General features: G+C 43.4%; 1 protein-coding gene and 1 long non-coding RNA gene across 2 annotated transcripts in view; both read right to left on the minus strand.

Moving 5' to 3' along the window:
- AHDC1 (AT-hook DNA binding motif containing 1) overlaps positions 1 to 11,432 on the minus strand; it is a 202,229-nt gene that overhangs the window by 91,598 nt on the left and 99,199 nt on the right. The window lies entirely within an intron of this gene.
- Positions 1,090 to 11,427, minus strand: LOC132592303 (uncharacterized). Its single transcript, XR_009557737.1, has 2 exons — positions 6,613 to 11,427; positions 1,090 to 6,582 (listed from the first exon to the last, which is right to left on the minus strand). It is a non-coding gene; the product is annotated as an uncharacterized LOC132592303 (long non-coding RNA).

Raw genomic sequence — 11,432 nt, forward strand, 5'->3', positions numbered from 1 at the left:
ACAATTTAGCAGCGGCATGCAACTGCCACCTAAAATATACCAGTCAACCTACACACACACACACACACACACACAGCGTACCTGGAATGTTATTATTTGCAAATCAAAGTTGCAATTCCAGAAAAGGGGAGAAGAGAAATAAATATAGGAAGGGAGAGAGGAGAAAGAAGGTTAAATAACAATCTCTTTCTTCCCCCCCTTGCCCCCCCACATACACAAGATGCATTCCCCTCTCAAACAGGATAGAACTGGTTCTTGAAGAGATTTAACAGGAAACAGGCTCTAATCCCTTGGTAGGAAAAAGGGTTAAAAGGTCAATTTACTTCTGTCCCTCACTTAGGCACCGTGGTAAAATTACGCACTAGCAGGAGAAACATTTTACTGCCCCCCCCCATTCCTCTTCACAACATGCTCTAGGAATAAAAAGCACAAACGCAGGCAAGGGAGGATGGAACAGACCCATGGGAAAAAGAAGAGCTTCAGAGTACTTGGGAAGTGGGGGTGGAAGAGATCGGGCAGGCCACAGCTGAAACAATGGGGTTGCCTTTTTATATTTCACATGCATGCACACACACACACAGAGGGAGGGTGAGCAATACCATCACATTCATGCAAAAACATACAAGGGTGGGTGTGGGAGTTCTGCACCAATGCAAGTCAGCTGGGGTTGCAGCCAAGTTTTCAACAAGAAAAAAGACGGAGAAAGGTTAGGTTAGGTTAGCTACTCTGCATGACAGTCGCAGAGTCTGGGTTATGATAAAGTATAATTGAGTAGCTTTCTGCATTTGTCTTTGGACTACTGCAATGCGCTGCACATGGGCCTGCCTTTGAAAAAATGGTTCAGAAACTTCAGTTTCTTAAGTATCTGGTTGTGAGGCTGAGACTGGGTGATGATGAGCACATTCTGCCACCGTTTTTGCCATCTTCACTGGTTCGCATCCATTCCGGATCCAATTCAAGGTTCTGGTTTGGGGCCATTTAAGCTACGAACATGAGTTTGACCAAGCTGCGGGAGGCAGTGGAAGACAGGAGTGCCTGGCCCATGGGATCAGGAAGAGTCGGACACGACTAAACAACAAGGCCCTTCACAGCTTGGGACAAGGCAGCTGAAGGGATACACACATACCAATCCTTCTTTGGAAGCTCTTTCTCCAAAAACTCCTGCTAAGTAAGGTGCAGTTGGTAGCTATGGGAGAGAAGGCCCTTTCAGCAGTGGTGCCCCAGCTATAGAATGCCTTCTTCAGAGAGTCCTGCCTACCGTAACACCTACTTTGGTGACATTTCAGCAACAAGTGAAAACTATTTTTCACACTAGGCCTTTTAGTCCTTTTCAGCTTTAAGCTGTTTTTAGACTCCTGTTGTTGCTTTTGTTTTCATTTACAATTGGGTTTTTAGATTATGAGCTGCCCAGAGAACTTTATTATAGGTCAGCCTACAAATACAGTACTGTGAATCATAGAAGAATAGAACTGCAAGGGACCACGAGGGTCATCTAGCCCAACCCGTGCAATGAAACAACTGACATTTTGTATAAACAAAAAACAAAACAAAACACTTGAGTCCTATGTTCCATCACTCCCAACAATCCAGCCCGATTCTCCTCCTCTCTCTTCTCCAGCTCTCATGGATGGATTGCTTTCCTCCACTCCACAGAATACCTGCCAGGCATTTTATCTGATCCTATGGGATAGGATTGGTAGGGCTGTTAAAACCCAGTTGGAAACAAAGCAGAATGGCATGCATACCCATGTTTGCAAAATATAGGATTGGTGCATCTACCTCACTAATTTGATCGTCACATTTTCCTCCTTTTCACACATCTTACCGCTTTCAGTCACTCCTTGCAGTAGGCTAGGCTAGGAGACAGTGATTTGCTTTATGTCTGAGAGGAGTAACTCTGATCCTAATCCAATAGGAAATATCTGCACTACAAATATATACCTAGTAGGACTAATGGAACAGATTCCAAGTGCACAGAAAGGAAAACATTTTTGTATTATTTTGTTTAATATGTAGAGTTAACATTGTTGTTGTTGTCTAGTCGTTCAGTCGCGTTTGACTCTTCGTGACCCCATGGACCAACGTACACCAGGCACTCCCGTCTTCCACTGCCTCCCGCAGTTTGGTCAGACTCATGTTGGTGGCTTCGAGAACACCGTCCAACCATCTCGTCCTCTGTCGTCCCCTTCTCCTTGTGCCCTCCATCTTTCCCAACATCAGGGTCTTTTCCAGGGAGTCTTCTCTTCACATGAGGTGGCCAAAGTATCGGAGCCTCAGCTTCACGAACTGTCCTTCCAGTGAGCACTCAGGACTGATTTCCTTCAGAATGGATAGGTTTGATCTTCTTGCAGTCCATGGGACTCTCAAGAATCTTCTCCAGCACCATAATTCAAAAGCATCAATTCTTTGGCGATCAGCCTTCTTTATGGTCCAGCTCTCACTTCCATACATCACTACTGGGAAAACCATAGCTGTATGCTTCACATCTTTTTAACTGTCACAGCATCCCCCACCCTGTCCTGGGAATTGTAACTGTAGTTTCAGGGCCTGGGCATGCATAAATCTGCTAGTACCAGGTACAAACTAATCCGTTGTGTAGAGATATGCCTACTCAGTCCACTAAACTTTGCTTTTATATGAAGTTAAATCTGCACCTCACCACTATTCCTATTGTAACAGTCACGAGAACATAGGTAAAGGGTAAAGGTACCCCTGACCATTAGGTCCAATCACAGACGACTCTGAGGTTGCGGAGGTAGCTGCCTTATTTTGTTGGTCCATCTGGCTGAGTATTGTCAACACTGGCTGGCAGCAGCTTTTCAGGGTTTCCAGAGTCTTTCTAGCCTTATCTGAAAATGCGGGAGATTGGACCTGGGACCTTTTGCATGCAGTGCTTGTGATCCACCACTCATTGTAGCTTTGCAATTAAGCAAGATGCTTTGTTTTCAGAAATATTAATTGTGTTGACATTTAATGGAAAGTAAAACTAAGAAGAAACGTACCACACAGTCCTATTACCTCTGTATTTTGTTTAATTCCAACACTGTACAGTACTACCGGTAAGTGGTATACAGAAACACAAGACATGATCGTCTCTTCCTCAGAGAGCTTACATTATTATGTGTCCGATCTCAGAAGGGAAAGGATAATAAGGGAAGAAATGTACAGAGGAGTAGCAGATTAATGTGAGTCCAAGGGAGGGGGCGTGGCTAGGATAGGCTGAATTAAAGTAATCAAAATGGGGCTTGGGGGAGATAACATGATAAAAAGAGAAGGGAATGAAGAGAACACACACAGTACTTGGCTCATTTTCTAGCATCCAGCTCTCCTCAAATTAAGCAAACCTGCCTTGCATGTGCGCACATTCAGCCTGAGATCTCCTCTTAATTATTAGAAATCACCCTTCCCTTTGTTAATATCAGTGAATCTTCATCTATTCAATTCCATTAAAGTATTTCCATGTAGTAAATGCAACAAAACTCCATCACTCCAATTGTGTACACATAGTGAAATAACCTGAGAGCATGATCTACATACTGGGTTCGTGCTCTTTATAGCCCAGAAGTGCTTTCAAGTGTGGGGATTGCAGTTGCACCTGCCCTAAAGTCTATCCAAACTTTAGCTCCCCCACTCCTAGGGGGTGCCAAGTCATGCTGATCACATAGGAAATTCACCTGTGGGATTTTATCTAGCTTTATGTGGAAGCAACTCATTTCAGTAAGCTGGTGGGGTGGATAGTCAAAGCTCTGCCTCTTGCGCAAAGCTTGATACAGTGGAACCTTGGTTTATGAACACCTCGGTTTACGATTTTTTGGTTTACGAACGCCGCAGACCCATCTGGAACGGATTAATTCACTTTCCATTACTTTCAATGGGAAAGTTCGCTTCAGTTTATGAACGCTTCAGTTTATGAACAGACTTCTGGAACCAATTACACCCATGCTTTGGGTTAAGTACGCTTCAGGTTGAGTACTCCGCGGACCCGTCTGGAACGGATTAATCCACTTTCCATTACTTTCAATGGGAAAGTTCGCTTCAGTTTATGAACGCTTCAGTTTAAGTACTCCACGAACCGTCTGGAACAGATTAATCCACTTTCCATTACTTTCAATGGCAAAGTTCGCTTGAGTTAATGAACGCTTCAGTTTATGAACAGACTTCCAGAACCAATTGTGTTCATAAACCGAGGTACCACTGTATCCCAAAGAATGAGAGTTCTCTTTTGCCATGTGCTAGGGGTCTGTTATATCTGAACTGGCCCAATACCTTATCATTGCAAGATCCACTACTACAAAGCCCCCCCCCCAACCTCAGGGAGAGGTGGATACAGTAGCAGAAGGTGAAGAAAAGGGGAAAGAAAAGGGATCTATCCACAACTTATGAAAACAAGCTTGTCACGCACAGATAAGAAAAGCAGCAACCAACATTTTCTCTTCTGCACAACTGTTAAAGGTACAGGAGTCCAGTCATCTTTCGTATCTGGCAATCCTAGTATGGGGTAGAACTTTGTCATGGTATCAACCATCTGGGGCCCTATGATCAGCATGGTGCTTCTACTCCTGGGTACTGCCTGGTCACCATTAACCTGTGTCAGGGGCTTGTTGATAGCAGTTCCCCATTTGTAGAATGTTCCCCCTGGTGAAGTGCATCTGTCTTCCTTATTATTTTCAGGAGGTATTTTTTTAAAAAAATCCTATTTACCCAAGCATTTGATAACTGAAAGATACTGATCCTGGCAACCTTGAAATTATTAGTTGTGAGAATGTGATTCAAAGGCTCGTAATGTTTTTAAGTGTTTAGATACGTTTTCATTTTACTTTTAGTTATATTGTTTTATCACTTTTATGTTTGCTGCCATGGTCTCCTTTGCGAGGAAGGATGGGACATAGATTTGATAATAAATAATAAAGTAATAAGAATGCTTAAGGCTAGTTAAGGAACAGGCCCAACTGTTTTTTAGAAGTTGGCTTTGGATGGAAGAGCTGAAGATGGCTGCAAACAGCTCGAGCTTCTCAATATAATGGCTCTGGAGCGGAAACCTCTAGATCATCATCCTTCTTACATCCCCACCCACTGTGCAGGTGGTTCGAGCAGAACGGTTGATATGGCGACAAGGGGGAAGCAGATGTTATCAGAGTAAGGTGACATTCGGACAGATGCCGGGCAAAAAGACTCACCCACACCCCATACACAGGGAATGCAAGGCTATGGAAGTTCAGTCCCGGAAGTAGCTTAGCATTGTATAGTGTGCTGCTGCACACAGTCTGATTAATTTAAAGAATTTGTTGCTACAAGATGTGGTGATGGCTGCTGACTTAGTCTGCTTTAAAACAGAATTAGAAAAATCCACGGAGAAGGTGGTAGTCTATCATGGGTATTAGTCATGTTAGCTAAACAGAAAAAAACAGTGCAAAAAAGCAGCATACTACTGGGTATCAGTTATAGGGGAACAACAGCAAGAGGCGGTTATTGCCTTCATGCTCCGCTTATTGGTATTCTGGAAGCATCTGGTTGGCTGCAGGGTGCTGGACAAGACTTATATTTGGTGTGATCCTGCAGGGCTCTTATGCTCTTAGTTATCACTGTCCAAGTAAGAGAGATCACATTACCCCTTACAACCACCCTGGAAGGTTAGCCAGTACTAACCAAAGTATTGCAGATGACGATATTTAAGGTCATCAAAAGAGTTTATAGCTAATGTTATATTTAAACCAGGAAGTATTCTGCTAATTTTCTTAGCCAATATGCTACATGATCTTCTCTCTTCAGGATAAGAGTTGGGTTAGATGGGATGGTGTGTTAATGTATAGCTGTGAGCAAATCTACTGTAATAGTTTGGGCCCTGACAATCTTGTTTTGTTTTTTTGCAGGTAACAGTTCAGCACCCAATCTTTTCCCCAGCAGCTAGCAACAAAACCAGAACTCAGCTTGGCTGAACACATTTGCTCAACACAGAGAGACTGAAAACCAGGACTCACAAATCTCAGAAGAGCCTAGAGATGAGATCTAAGCACAAGCATGGATCTCTGAATGCCAGTTGCCAGGGATCACAAGTGGACAGAGTGCTGTTGCTTGCACTCAAGTTCTGCTTTGGGGCTTCCCATAGGCATCTAGTTGGCCACTGTGAGAACAGGATGCTGGGTTAGATGGGCTGCTGGCCTGATTCAGCAGGCCATTCTTATGTTGCAGGAGAGGAATTGAGAGGTATTGCAGCTCAGTAGCAAAGCACACAGCTGGCAGGCAGAAGGCACCTACTTCAATCCCCGGATAGCAGGAGCAAATTGGAATAATAGCAAATGCTGGGGCTTGCTGAATTGACTCGGTATAAAATAGCTTCATAATCTCATATGGTGGGTGTGTAGGTTCAGAAAAAATGCCTTGTGTGCCTGGTGAAGGCAGGAAATTAAGGGCTCCTCCAGACTGGTTTTTGTGTTTGTTGGTTTGTTTTGCAGCTGCATTCTGCAACAACCCATTGACACAAAAATAGTGCACTGGTGGTAGATTACTATTGGCCAACTGGGATTTCAAAGGCAGAAATGACATCCAGGGGGGAATTATGAAATGTGCTGCTTTGTCCTGGATCTTAGGCAAGTCAATTAAAAAAAATCACACCTTTTGGCGTTTTTGTAAAAGAAAAAAAAAGCACAACTTTGGGGTGTCCTGGTTTTTACTTTTTGAAATATGGTAACCCTGTAACAACCCAACGTTACAGCATTACTGAGGGGCACTTGTGGACTGTACAGGTGAAACTCAGAAAATTAGAATATCGTCAAAAAGTGCATTTATTTCACTAATGCAACTTAAAAGCTGAAACCAATATGTGAGAGAGATGCATGACATGCAAAGCAAGATATGTCAAGCCTTTATTTGTTGTAATTGTAATTATTTGTTGTAAGGCGGGTCAATTATGAATGGAATGTAATTAATGAAATGCAATAGCGATGTTTATTTTTGTATTATTATAACTATTTGTTTTATTACTGTGGAATTTCCAAAAGAAAGCATTTGTAAAAATTAAAAGAAAAATAAAAAAATAAAAAGTTGCATTACTGAAATAAATGCACTTTACGACGATATTCTAATTTTCTGAGTTCCACCTGTACTTCATCTAAGTCAGAACAACAACAACAAAAGCCCTGTGTAACATTTGTGGTATGAAGTTACAGGATTTCAAAAGGACGCTATGGAACATGAACCGATCAGAAATGATCAGTTTTGCGCCCCCCAAACCTTTGCAGGTACAAAAAGTACTGAAAGAGGAATAGCATGTAACTTCCCTGATACCATCATGAGCACAAATAATGAATGCACAATGAAAAGGGTGGCTGGAAGGGCCCTAATTTTGAACATAGCTAACCACGTGAGCTCTACTGACCACCCCAAATTTCCTCCACTTTGCAAAAAAAAATGAGACCTTTCCCTCTTCCAGACTTCCTCCTTCACCCCACCCTTATCTTCCATCTGTCTTTCCCCACCATCGAAACTTGGAGCAGCTGAAGGTCAGCAATTAAAAACAGGGGGGGGGGGAATGAAACCCTTCACACAGAGGCTGCGGCACCTCCCACTGCTAAGATCAAAAGGGATATCTTATGGATCAGCAAGCAAGGGTGAGAGGGAGAAGGATTCCTGTCATACAAGCGAAGATCCAGGAGACAGACTTCTTTAGCATAGCGCAAGAAGATGATTGGGGCCCACGAACTCATTATGACAGGAAAGGAAAAGAGTAAACACAACTACAGGGCTTAATAGTCACAACCTAAGCCAATCTTATCAATATTCTGTAGTCGAGAGTGCCTCACCTTCTGTCCCCTCTTATCTATTACCTGCAGCTTCTCGTATTGGCAGGGGCAAGAGTCAGCCTCTGGGTATCCTCTTTGTTCCACTTCTATTTCAGCTGCATGGTCTTCATCTGTCACACCAGCAAAGCCTCAATAAAGAATCCATTTCCTTTTCACGATCCAGGCTATTCTTTGCCCACAGTGATGTTTTCTTTCCCTTTTAGGGTGTACCGATGCAACAGACTTGGACTGGGATAGCTGTCAATGCACACCCCACAGTCCGCACACATGCACCTTAACCCCAGACTGACTACATGCATCCAAAAATTAGGGGTGAACAAAGAACCAGAGGGAGGGCAGCGCTTTGTTGGGATTTCCACATTTCCAAGCTAATGCACAGCCAGAAGATTGGGGGAGAATGGCTATCTTGCTGTGCCCTTAGGAACACCGCACTGTGAAACTGACATCGTCTGAAACGGTCAATTATTATTAGTATCATTACTACTGTATAAAGTTCATTGCATGGTAGAGTTAAACAGAGTCACAGAGAGTTCCCTAACCTGGGAAGCTTACAACTTTATGTATGATATAGAGTTGTGCATACTTTGCTCTTTTTTAATTAAAATGTAAAATAAAAAAGAGTAAGTGATAAAAAGTAACCCAAATTTTGTGCCAAACAAATCCCAGTTATGCAAAGCAAGCAGAGACTTTTGCTTAACTTAATTATGGGGAAGGGCAAGAAGCTATGAAGTAAATGGAAGTTTCCACCCTTAAAACTGAAAATCTTATTTAGTTCTCTGAGCTTTACCCATCCATTTTATTTTATTTTATTTTATTTTTTATTGGTTGTGGGTGGTGGCAGGCAGGATTTTAGAATTTTCTAGCAGGAAGCCTAGCAATGGCATGGAGAGCAGGAAAGGGGGTGGAGCATGATGTTGGCATAAGGCAACAGCATGGGTGAAAGCAATTTTTCAACTGTTTTGGTAAGGTTGCATTTCACTTTTGATTTTTGTGTATGTCACCCTGGCTATTTCTGATATAAAAATGCAATTACAAAGCTTCTAATATAATAGCAACAGCATGACTGAGGACCATGATAGCCATGTGTTGTACCTTTGCATAAAACACTCCTCTATTTGAAAGCTTCTGTTTCCAGATTGGTCCTCCAGATGCTGTTGGATGTCAGCTTCCATCAGTTCCAGTCACCATAGCCAATGGTCAGATATGATGGGAGTTGCAGTCCCACAGCATCTGCAAAGCCACAGGTTCCCAATCCCTGGTCTACATTGACTGACAGCAGCTCTCCAGGGATTCTGGGAGGGACCTGGAATTTTAGCATACCTGCATTTCTCCCCATGTCACTGTCCAACCTTCAAAACAGTTCTCCTTTTTTCTTCTTGCAAGAATTTATATATTAGAATACCTTGAGTGCCTTGACAGAAAGGGGTATATAATTGTTCTCGGCATGTGTATTTTTAATATACACACACACACACAGAGAGAGAGAGAGAGGCTAGTAATTGATTGTTATTAAAATCTTTCAAAGCACCTCAAGGCACCTTAGAGTCAACTAGTTAAACACACCACCACAAATAAGTACATAAAGTTAAAGACTGGGGAGCAGCTAAAAGCAAGCAGCCAGCATAAAAACATTACATGGAAAGTGAAATGAAAACACATTAGAGCCTCTGGGGTCCATTCAAAAACATGTGAAGTGTGTTGACGTAGTATTTGAGGGAGGATTTTCCTCAGGTATGGGGCCACCACGGAAAAGGCCTTGTATCTGGCAGCCAGCCTGCTCTTTCCTAGTGGCAGACCAGACAGACATTATGAAGAATTCCAATTCTGCATAAGATACATGGATGTTTAAGAAAGATGAAGGGAACAAAAAGGAACTAATTTGTGCAGCTGAAGCAAAGAGATGAGACTCAGCATTTTTTGAGGAACCCCCCCCCAAAAAAAATTAGCCTCCGGTTTTGGGGGGGATTCCTCCCTCTTTCCCCTGTTCCACCTGTAGTTCAAAGGCAAAAAAAATCTTCTTGAAAAACTTTCAGCTGAGTTCTAGATGAGGATGAAGCCATCTATCCTGCCCCAAAATGATGGCAGATGGTTCCCGGCAGGAATTATTCACTCTGACGTCACTATTTTACTCCCTGGGTAGAAACTCTGCATTGAGGGAGTACCTAGAAGGGGAGGAAACCTAGGATCATGCCTGGCAGATGGTGCCATCTGGGATCATATCCCTGCACCTCACTGGAATGAGATGCAACAGTCAGAAGGCTCACCCAGCCTTCAGCATCATTATGCTGCAGAGACAGTTTCTTTACAACAGCAATGGCAAGGTTGTGCAGAGGGGCAGAGGAGGCAGGCAGCAAGGGAAGTCTGGTGCAACAGAGTGGAACCCATCCAAAGCACATTTTATGAACTGGAGCAGGGTGGCTGTGGACAAATGGGTGGCATTTCATCCTCCCCCTACGAGTGATCGCCAAAGAAGAAAGAAGTATATGCCTGTTTGCCTGAAAGCCAGGAAGTCACGCCACATGTAAAAACAAACAAACAAACAAACAAACAAACAAAAAGCCTCCCAAATAAACCAGAACCCTACGAAATGGAAATATGGTGCTTTGCGTCAGAATCACCTTAAGAGAACTAGACAAGGGAGGCTGGAATCCAACATGCTCTGCTGTAGACCTGGATGGGGAGGTGGAAGGGAAAGGAATGCAAGAACCACCCTCACAGCTTGCAATAATGGGGGGGGGGTGTTGTTTGTTCTTTAAACCATTTAAGCAAATGTTGTGAGTGAACTTAGGCTCATCCATGCTCCATGACTACTTCTCCTGAAAAACCCACAACCCACTCCCTCTCCTCTCATTCTTCCAAGAGCTCCTAATGGATGCAGCGATGCTAGAGAAATTTCTTGTTGTTTTCCTTAATTATTATTTAAAGTTTGCTTCCACCACCAGCAGTCTCTCTCTCCCCCACCCCAAACCTTTCTCGCATTCTGGCATTTGGTGTGTTCCCCAGCTGCAGGAAATTCCTAACGCTCTCCATCATGCAAGTCTGCTTGCAAAGAGCCCTCTTCCCTTGCCAAGTCTCCCCTAAAGGACAGACATGTGTTGGGCATTCAAGCACACCCAATGACATGGTTTCTCTTCTCCCCGATGCCTAACATAGAGTTGGACTCTTTACCTCTCTCCCTATACTTTTAAAAATACGCACAAACACCCACACACACCCCTAACTTCTCTAAAGAGAGTACCTCCTTTACAGAGTGGTGAGCCCTGGAGTCAACCGCATTTGCAAGAACCCAGTTATGTATCTTTCCTGTGCACACATACTGCCTTTCTCTCTTTCCCTCCACCCCACACTTCTTTCCGAGATCGCTCCTGATCTTATTTTAATTCGTCTCAGACGGTGTTGGGGAGTGTTATTTTAAGAGAGAGGATATGCACAGACATTGTGTTTTCTGCTTTTTTCCCCTGGCCCTGAGCCAGTCTCTCTGGGCTGTCAAGCTACCCACTGTGTTGGAGTCACGTGTGGGAAGAGGCAGCCAGCGCCAGCTTCAGAACTCCTGGTAGCAGCATGAGAATCAAGTGTGCACTTTTCTTCCCTCTGTATGTGTCTGTATTATTAATAGCATCTCTCTTCTCTTCC

Source organism: Zootoca vivipara, chromosome 6 (genome assembly GCF_963506605.1).
Source record: "Zootoca vivipara chromosome 6, rZooViv1.1, whole genome shotgun sequence".
In the NCBI taxonomy this organism is placed as follows: domain Eukaryota; kingdom Metazoa; phylum Chordata; class Lepidosauria; order Squamata; family Lacertidae; genus Zootoca; species Zootoca vivipara.